The sequence below is a fragment of the Phacochoerus africanus genome, chromosome 2 (genome assembly GCF_016906955.1).
Source record: "Phacochoerus africanus isolate WHEZ1 chromosome 2, ROS_Pafr_v1, whole genome shotgun sequence".
NCBI classification, from domain to species: Eukaryota; Metazoa; Chordata; class Mammalia; order Artiodactyla; family Suidae; genus Phacochoerus; species Phacochoerus africanus.
Window position 1 is genome coordinate 172,937,860 of NC_062545.1, and position 11,559 is coordinate 172,949,418.

Below are 11,559 nucleotides of genomic sequence, written 5' to 3' on the forward strand. Positions count from 1 at the left end.
AAAAGACTCACATTGAATCTAAAGTAACACACAGTCTGAAAATGAGGGGAAAGAAAAAGTATTCCATACCAAAAAAAAAAAAGAGAGAGAGAGACAAATGAAAATGAGAACACAACAAGCCAACATCTATGAGACACAGTAGGGGCAATTCTAAGAGGTAAGTTTATGGTGATCTATGCCTACCTCAGGAAACAAGAAAAATCTCATACAAACAACCTAATCTTACACTTAAGGGAACTGAAAAAAGAAGAACAAACAAAACCCAGTCAGTATAATGAAAGAAATCATAAAGATCAGTGCAGAAATCAGTGAAATAAAGACCAAAACAACCAGAGAAAAGATCAATGAAACTGCGAACTGGTTCTTTTAAATGATAACCAAATTGATAAACCTTTAGACAGACTTAAAACAAATAAAAGAGAGAGAGCCCAAATCAAGAAAATGAGAAATAAAAAAGAAGTTACAACCCACACCAAAGAAATACAAAGGATTATAAGAGATTATTATGAACAATTATATTTTGATAAGATTGACAACCTGGAAAAAATGGAGAAACTACTAGAAATGTACAATCCCCAAGACTAAATCAGGAAAAATGAAAATATGAATAGACCAATTACCAGTAATGACATTGAATCAGTAATATAAAAAAAAGAAAAACTCCCAAGAAATGAAAGTCTGGGACCAGAGAGTTTCACAGGTGAATTCCACCAAACACTTGAAAACATACCTATCCTTCACAAACTATTCCAAAAAATTTCAGAGAATACTTCTGAACTCATTCTGCGAGGCCAGATTCACTCCGATATCAAAACCACCACAAAGACATCACCAAAAGAAGAAAATGGCAGATCTCTATCACTGATGAAAATAGATGCAAAAATCCTCAAAAAATATCAGCAAACCAATTCCAAAAAATATAATAAAAGGATCAAACAACACGACGAAATGGGGTTTATCCCACAGATTCAAGGTTGGTTCAATAAATATCCACAAATCAATGTGATATACCACATAACAAACTGAATAATAAAAATTATATGATCATTGGTAAAAGGAGCTTTTGACAAAATTTGACATCCATTTATGATGAAAACAAAGTGAGTACAGATTGAATATGCTTCAAAATAATACAGGGCGTTTATGATAAGCCCATAGCTAACATCTTTCTCAATAGTGAAAAGTGGAAAGCATTTCCTCTAAGATCGGGAACAAGAGAAAAATGCCCTTTCTCACCACTTTTCTTCAGCATAGTATTGGAAATGCTAGCCACAGCAATAAGAAAAGAAAAATAAATAAAAGGAATTTAAATTGGAAAGGAAGAAGCAAAATTGTCACTGTTTGTAGTGGCATGATTCTATACTTAGAAAATCCTAAAGATGCCACCAAAAATTACTAGATCTCATTGATCAATTTACTAAAGTTTAGGGTACAAGGTACTATACAGAAATCTGTTGGGTTTCTACATACTAACAATAAACTATCAGAAAGAGAAATTAAGAAAACAATCCCATTCATAATCACATCAAAATAAAATACCTAGGAATAAATATAACTAAGGATGAAAAAGACCTGTACTCATAAAACTATAAGATACTGATGAAAGAAATTGAAGGTGATACAAACAAATGAAAAGACACACTGTGGTCATGGATCAGAAAAATTAATTTTGTTAGAAATGATCGTACTACTCAAGACCACCTACATATTCAATGCATTCCTTATCAAAATACCAATGGCATTTTTATAGACCTATTACAAGTAATTATAAGACTTGTCTGGAAGCACAAAAGACTGCAAAGTGTCAAAACAGTTTTGGGAAAGAAGAACAAAGATGGTGGTATCACACTCCCTAATTTCTAACAGTACTACAAAGCTACAGTAATCAAAGCAGAAAAACAGACACATAGATTAAGGGAACAAAATTGAGAGCCAGAAAAGATATATATAGATTCATGGAACACTTACATGGGCAAATAATCAATGACAAGGAGGAAAGTTTATATAATGGAGAAAAGACAGCTTCAATAAATAGTGTTAGGAAAACTGGACAGCTATATGCAAAAGAATCAAACTAGCTCACTTTCTCACACAATATATAAACTAAAAATGGATGAAAGACTTAAATGAAAGATATGAAACCACAAAACTTCCAGGCAGTATGTTCTTTAAAGTCAGTCTGAGCAATAATTTTTGGATCTGATTCCAAATAAAAGGGAAATCAAAGCAAAAATAAATACATGGGACTATATAAAACTAAAAAGCTATTTCTTAGTGATGGAAACTATCAACAAAACAAAAATTCCACCTACTGAATGGAGAATACATTTGCAAATGATATATCCTATATCAGGTTAATATCCAAAATATATAAAAATTTATACACTCAACCTCAAAAATACAAACAACCCTGTTAAAAACAGGCAAATAATCTGAATAGACATTTTTCCAAAGAAGACAACAGGCACATGAAAAGATTCTCAATATCACTAAGCGTCAGGGGAATACATATCAAACAACAATGAGATATCAGCTTGCACTTGTCAGAATGACTATTAAAAAGATAAAAAATAACAAGTGTTGATCAGGATATGGACAAAAGGGAACCCTTGGACACTATTGGTAGGAATGTAAACAAGTTCAGCCATTGTGGAAAATGGTATGGAGATTCCTCAAAAAATTAAGAAAGGAATTACATATGATCCTGAAATTTCACTCCTGGGTATTTATTGGAAGAAAGTGAAAACACTAATTAGAAAAGATATATTCATCCCTATGTACACTGCAACATTATTCACAATAGCCAAGATACAGAAGAAATCTAAGTGCCCATCAAAAGATGAAAAGATAAAACATAACACACAAAGGCACACACATAAACAACAAAAGAGAAACAGTCACAGATACAGAGAACCAATAGGTGGATGCCAAAGGGGAGGGTGAAGGGGGGAAGAGAGAAATAGGTGAAGGACATTAAAAGTTACCAACTTCAAATAGCAAAATGAGTAATGAGTATGAAACATACAGTATGGGGGAAACTATAGTCAATGATTATATAATATCCTGTATGGTGACACATATAACTAGACTCATGGTGATCATTTTGAAATGCACAGAAATACTGAATCGTTACATTCTGCAAAAGGAACTAACATAGAGCAGCAGGTTGATTTTATTTAAAAGGAGACAAACACAAAGAAACTCACAGAAAAATGGATCAGATGTATGGTTTCCTGAGACAGGAGTGTAGGCAGAGGGACAAAGTCAGTCAAAGGTACAAACCTTCAGTTGTACAATAAAGAAGTACTAGAGTTGTAATGTATAACATGCTAATATAATTAATACTGCCATATGTGATAAGTGAGATTAAAAGAGATTAAATCCCAGGAAATCTTATCACATGGAAAAAGGTATTTTTAAAATTTCTTTAGTTTTGTTATCTATATGAAATGATGGATGTTCATTAACATTACCGGGGTAGTCATTTAATGACACAAGTTAAAGCATTATGTTGTACACCTTAAACATAGAGTGCTGTTGGTTGATTATATCTCAATAAAACCAAAAGAAAAGAATTAATATGCAACAGATCAAGCTGTATAGTTACTTTTTAGAAACTTGTTTTAGGATTGTTATACTTTGGTGTTTTAACAATCAATTTAATTGTCAAATAATATGGCATGAAATTTTCTGACTTGCGGTTAAAGTAATGACGTGATTAAATGTCAAAGTTGCTTCTTAATTGTTACAATTTTATATTACATTCTTTTAAGATCTTTATTACTAAAATCCTTGTGAACATTTCTAGGTTTCCTCCTGGTATGAATATCTAAATTCAACATTAAATTAGAAAGTATACATCAATTTACATTCCCATCAGATATGTTAGAAGACACCAACATTTAACTACATTCATAATTTAAACATTACCATCATTTTTCAAGATATTTGCTAATTCTACAGATTAAAATTATATTATAGAGATTTATTTTTCATTGCTTTCACTATTGGGTTGACATTTCTAGGTGTTTATTGGTAATTAATATAATTTGCTGAAAGTTTGGTATAATGACTTTTTCAAATTCTAATTTAGTTTTATGAGTTATTTATATCAATTATATGAATAAGTTTTCAATGATCTTTTGCATAGTATTTTCAACTTTGTCTCTCAGTAATTTCTTACGTAAATATCATGTCTAATGAAATGCCTTTTTCATGGTGTAATAATTTTTGTCATGTTCTTGCCTTTGTTACACAGTTTCTTTTGTTTAAAATTTAATAGGTCATTTTTTTGTATATTTTTTTTGTATAAAGTAACTCCAAAGTTATTGCTCACTGCAGTTTAGGATATTGATCAAACCTAGCACTGTCAGTATTCTTTTTTCAATTAAAATGTAATGCCTTGAAAAGTATATTTTGAAAATGTATGAAAACTCCAGCCATGTAAGCATCTTTTTGTTGTTGTTGTTTGTAACAAGTTACACTTTCACTGGCAGTGCATTTGAGTTCCCTTTCCTCTATATTTTCCTCAAAATGCTGTAACTGGTCAAAATTTTATTCTGAATAAAATAATAAATTGTAACTACTAGTGTTTTAGCTTACATAAATCCTGGATATTTGGAGTACTTTCTCTATACTTATGGGCCATCCTGGTTTCTAATTTATAAATTTTTTATAAACTTTTACATTGAACTATTATGTTGTTTGTCTAGTATTGGCTTATAAAGACCAATATAGTTTTGTGACTAGTTCTATGAGAGTTATTTTGCTATAAAATGTCATTTCCCAAGTGTTTAAGGAAAAGAACACAATAACATTCATATGTGAAAAGAGAGATTTCTAGTTTTGAAAAAATTAGGTGTTTACTATTCTTTCTCTCAAAAGTCCATCCACTGTACTAAGAACACATTTAAAATTTAGTTTGTGGAAAACAAAAAACATAGTATTAAAGGATAATTTATAGCAGCAAAAAAACACAACTCTACAAATACACTAGAGAAGGCTATCGTGAATTTGATTCCTGTGCAAGCTCTGATAGAATGTAAACTTAGAATGGACAAAAGAGAGAAAGCAGATCATAAATCTCCTGAGTAGATAATATTAAATTTATGAGTTACCCATACATGTTATTATTTTACTAGTTTACCCATATACCAATGCATGGACCACAGCCTTTGCCAACTATACTCAGTTTTTCTAAGCAAAATTAATATTTGTCTTTGGACCATATGGACAGTATGGGAAGTATTCAGATTTTGCTTTTTGTTTATTTGTCCCTTTCTTTTCAAGGCCACCCATGCAGCATATGGACGTTCCCAGGCTAGGAGGTAAACTGGAGCTGCAGCTGCCAGTCTACGCCACAGGTACAGCAACACCAGATCCAAGCCACATCTGTGACCTACACGGCAGCTTGTGGAAATGCCAGATCTTTTAACCCACTGAGCAAGGCCAGGGATTGAACCTGCATCCTTGTGGATACCATTGGTTTCTTAACCCAGCGAGCCACAATGGGAAGTCCCTGCACAGTTTGCAGTTTTTTATTAGAGACATAGTATTAAAAAAAAAAAAAAAACAGCTAGAGATAACACTGGTCATTTATAATAAGAATATGGAACAGGGAGAAAAAGACAATCTATCCAAATATAAAGACCATTAAAGTACTCTGTAACCAGAAAATAAAAATCTCTTCTTTTTCAAAAGATATCAGATCAGGAGTTCCTATTGTAGCTCTGGGGGTTAAAAACTCAATACAGTTGTCCATGAGGATGCAAGTTCAATTCCTGGCCTCACTCAGTGGGTTAAGGATCTGCAAGGTGCCATGTAGGTCAAAGATGAGGCTTGGATCCAGCATTGCTGTGGCTGTGGTGTAGACCTGCAGCTGCAGCTCCAATTTGATGCCTAGCCTGGGAACTTCCATATGCCACTGGTGTGGTCATAAAAAGAAAAAAAAAAATCAGATCATAAATGTAAACATAATCTATGATGGCTACTTATATAATAACTGATGATACATTTTTAAATTTGTAAATGTGAATTTATCCGTAGTGTACACTTGAGAAAACCATTATAGACAAATAAAATGTTTTAAAAATAACTCAATAAATAAAAGAGTTAACCCCATAGGTTAAAGAATCAAAATATATGGAATCATATATAATTAAAACATAAGTTTTAGTTACTTAAAAAGATTCTAGAGTACATTGCCTATAAAAACAAGAATGAGTTGCTGTAAAATAGGCATTATTAGGGAACAAAAGAGTTAACTGTCAACATATAATATGCTTTCATATGCAATAGGGCATATGAAGACAATATTACCAGGACTTTTTGGAATGAGAAACCTAATTTATATACTAATATTCTGAATGGGTCAATAACAGATCTGCCAAGCTTCAAAAATCTTAAATTCAAAACTATACCAGCATAGAGGAACATAAAAACTTCAACTTGTACATAAACAACTTAATTTAGAGACACTCAGGTGGTTCCAGGGTCTGAAATTATTCTTTTTTAATGGAAGTAATATAACTCATTTTGTTATGAAACAAAAGAATAAGTATGGAGTTCTATTTTTTTTTTAAATATTGAGCAGAATGCCTGAACTTGAAGTAATGAGGGAATTAGGGGAGGCCTTTCAAAAATATTGTAAATTGCAATTGTTATTTGTAATCATATTGTATATAGTGATATAAAAGCACAACCTAGGAAATATTAACCTAACCATGGAGATGAGGAAATTATAATAGAGCAACAATCAGAAGAAAGAGGAGAAATTCATTAGATAAAGGAAAACATTCTAGACAGAGGGAACAGCATATGTAAAGGCACTTCTGGCAAGACAGGAAGTATGAGGAACAAGGTACAAAAAGCAGGAAGTGGTCAATTATGCAAAGCCATCCTCTGTATTAATGATGATTTCTCTTTTTGCCTTGGGAGCACAGGAAACTTTCTGAGGTATTTCAATCAGGTACAGAGGGCATGGATACTGGTGTCAGCAATATAATCATACTTATATCTCTAAAGCATCACTCTGCTTGCTATTAGGTGTTGTATTAAAGGGAGACATGAATTAGGATTCCACTGCATTGCCAACAGAGGGTCCTGGAGGTGGGGTGCAAGGCCATCTGAAGCCATCCTTCTTTGACATATTCACTACCTGTGCATTAAGAAGTAATCAAAGCCTCAGATCACTAAAATTTTAGTCATACTATAACTTAATATGTACTACAAATATGTCCACTTATCTCAATCAAAAATGATAAAATAGTGCCAATGAGGACAATATCAAAAACTCTTTACACTTTTATCATTATTGGAATAACTGTTCCTTGAGAGTGATTCTGAAGAATGTTCAATTAGGTCTGTCTGTGTGATCAAATATAATCTCTCCTTTTCTGGAAAAAATCTCCCTGTCAGGTCACTACTTGCTGTAGCTTAGATAAAAGCTATGTTCCTGATCTGATGCTCAGATTCATTAAATTCAAACTCTAACTATATAGCTTCTTCCTTTCAATTAGGAAACTGACATATATTTTCCAGTATTATCCTTCAGAGTGGGGATAATTTGGCTGGTGAAAACTTTCAGGCTTTTGAAAACCCCTGAATGTAAACCTAATGTTGACAGTTTTGATACAAAAAGAAAAAAAGAAAAAAGAAAAAAAATATGTGGGGAAAATTACACCAGAACTGTTTGTTAACAGAGATAATATTTTATTAATTAATCTCAAAGAATTTGAGATTTTAGAACCCATAGAACATATTAATGACTTGAAATCAAATAAAACAGCGTGATCGATCTCTTTAATCTCCATTATCCATTTTACTGGCTGTATTTAGATTTTAGGCATAAGAGTTTCAGATTGAATTGCTCCTAAAACCTAAAAGGCTGAGAATGCTATAAAGTAATTCTGAGATAATTTTCTCCATTGTCCCTTACTCACTGTTTTTAGGTAGTAGACAGGCAAGCTATAGAGCAAGTTCATGGCAGAAATTTGAATGATATCCCTGAGGACACAGGTGCCTGCTAAGATGGATCTGGGGCTGGTTGGTGTGTGGCCCATGCCACGATCCCCTGGGGTGGCAGATGAACCACAACCCACAGCTCCTAATTCCCCAGGTAGACCCCCCTATGCTAATGGTGATCCCTCCCATTGCTGTGTACAAGAACAGCTAAAAAAGCTTTTGCTGTTCCTATGGCAGCAATATGAGTTTCAGCTTTTTTCAGAATGTTATTTTGTCTTTTATTCATCGCCAGGAATTTGTTTTGACATCCTTAGGCAACATTAAAGGGAAGGCCACCCTGCAGCTTGTATGGTAGCCTCAAGCACTAAACTAAATCCACAAGACCACATGAGCCTGAGGGATGTGTTGCAGCATATGGGCTTGTTCCTCTCATTGCCTCTTAAGTACTATCAGGCAGCTCTTCTAGGATCAGGCTCACACAACTTTCTAGAGGACACTAATTGAGAGCATACTCTATTCTGGTGTCAGGATTTTACTGGCTGCCTGTATTCTGTAGATACATTTTTTTCTTTGTACCTTTATTTGTTATCAAATTTATTCATATTTATGGAGTTCCTGTCGAGGCACAGCAGAAACGAATCTGACCAGGAACGATGAGGTTGCGGGTCTGATCCCTGGACTCACTCAGTAGGTTAAGGATCTGGTATTACCATGAGCTGCGGCTTGGATCACACGTTGCTGTGGCATAGGTTGGCAGCTGCAGCTCCAATTAGAACCTCTAGCCTGAGAACTTCCATATGCTGCAGTTGCGGCCCTAAAAAACTAAAAAAAAAAAAAATCATTTGTATTTAAACAATGTTTTTGAACACTCCTTCCACATTCCATTTTAATTCACATTTTGGTAACTAAAATTTTAATAATAATGAAAAGCTTCCTCTGTGGCAAATCTATTTGAACTACTGGGTAAAAATCTGTAATAGCAAACTTATACTTTTATTACAAATGCTGCATGTGCAAATATCATACCCTTTCAGTGGCTAATTTGCCTCCTTCAATTTTATAAGGAAATTAAAGATATGGCAATGGCTTTAATTTTAACCAAACAAAAACAATTTACATATATCTCTTTTAATGTGTGGCTTTCATCAGAAGTGTCAGCTGAAAAATACCTTTAATTTTAAAATATTATCTGATAGAGTTTGGATTTCTTATTATTTAATGAACTGGCTCATAACCAGTTAGGAAGCAAAGTATACTACATCATTTTACATGGAAGGAATCTGAAACTCAGAATAATTAAATACCATTTTCTGTAGGTAACAAAGTGAGTCAAATGCAGAGCTTCAAAGTAATATGTGAATTCTAGTCTCTTCCTCTACCCATTTTAGACTGTTTTCTCATTTTTTTGGCAAGAAACACTTGCATATGAATTGGAATTAGAGTATTCATTGAAGCTACATTGTATTTTCTAGTCACTTCTTAGTTATGTGAACACTTCTAGAGTAAGAATTTCTATGTCCATTTTGGTGTGCTGTTAACACATTTCAAAACTATGTTATCAATTAATCTTATGGAACATAGGTCCACTGAAAGGCATTCGCACATTTTCTTTTCCTAAATTGGTCAGGAGGAAAGAACTTACATAATCTTTTGCTGATTCATTAAAATGTGATTACTTTTGGTACCAATAAGTAATATTCACCCTTTTACCTGTGCTATTTGTAAGTTAAACATAGTGACAGAACAAGGGGCTGCAGAAATACAGCCTCTTCTAAAAGCCATATTTAGAAAACTAAACTTTAAGTCTAAGAAACTACTAACCAAGGGCAAAATAATAAATAAATATTCACCTAAAACATTTATATAATTTATATGTACTTGTACAAAAAGACTGCTAACAATTTTATAGTGGTTTGATTTTACTTCTATAAAAACTCCTTCAGCATTCAGCATTTATCAGTGACAAACTGTCAGTAATATCTGCTCACATTCAAAATGGCTTCAAGGGATAACTGGTTAATAACTTAAGCACTCTAGCAAAAATAAAATCAAAATAAGCAAACAGGACAAAAATGTTACTCTAAATGAGGAGATAAAATATCATACTACCTAATAACAACAGCCAGTGTTGTAGTAAATAAGGATATTTTTGTCAAAATAAATGAACATCACTCTCCCCATGAAATTGGCAATAACCACTTATATGCCTTTTCCATTCTCTAAATTAAAAAAAAAAAATTTTAAGTATTCTCAAACACAACTAGAAATCTATAAAGCCTAATTCTCCCTAACTGATATGCTCTAGAAATATTCTGAGAATTCTCTGTATCTCAGCCATAGCCCTTGACAAGATTTAAATATGTACACATTTACATAAATTTAAATAGCACTAGAATGACCAGTTAAGAATAGTTTGAATATATAGAATGGTAAATTTGCATTTAAAATGTAGGAGAAACCCCATATTTATGTATGTTCTCTTCCTTTCTTATTTCTTTTTTAAAGATAAAACCACTTCTTCAATATATCAAAAATAATCTATTAAACATCCACATGGCAATTACAAAGTGGAAAAAACCAATGTGGCTTTCTGAAGCTCATATGCATTCTCCCTATACTATATCATCAAAAAGCTGATTTATATGTTAAAATAAATAACTGAACTCTTACTCTGTACTACTGTCACAATTTCTTTCAAGTCTGTGATCACCTTTTACTGAAACTGACCTTTACTCAGAAAAGCACTCAGTATGAGAGTCTCTAGTTCCATCCATATTGCTGCAAATGGCATTATTTTTTCTTCTTTATGGCTGAGTAGTATTCCATTGTGTATATATAACACATCTTCCTAATCTAATCGTCTGTCAATGGACATTTGGGTTGTTTCCATATTTTGGCTATTGTGAATAGAGCTGCAATGAACACGTGGGTGCATGTGTCTTTTTTAAGGACAGTTTTGTCCAGATATATGCCCAAGAGTGGGATTGCTGGATCATATGGTAGCTCTACGTATAGATTTCATACTGTTCTCCATAGTGGTTGTACCAGCTTACATTCCCACCAGCAGTGCAGGAGGGTTCCCTTTTCTCCACACCCCCTCAAGCACTTGTTATTTGTGGACTTATGAATGATGGCTATTCTGACTGGTGTGAGGTGGTATCTCATGGTAGTTTCACTTATACCTAGTATGTAATATACAGGACAAATGAACCTTTCCCCAGAAAAGAAAATCATGGACTTGGAGAATAGACTTGTGGTTGCCAAGGGTAGATGGAGAGGGAGTGGGATGGATTGGGAGCTTGAGGTTAACAGATGCAAACTATTGCTTTTGGAATGGAGTAACAATGAGATCCTGGTGTGTAGCACTGAGAACTATGTCTACATACTTACCATGGAGCATGATAATGGGAGAAAAAAGTATGTATACATGTATGTGTAACTGGGTCCCCAGGCTGTACAGTGGGAAAAAAAATGTGTTGGGGAAATAACAATTAAAAAAAAAAAGGAAAGAAGAGCAAATTAGGCTGTGAGTTGGGCTGAGCTTTTTTTTCACAGATGAGACTTGAACACAGGCATCTTCTCAATAGGAATGATAAA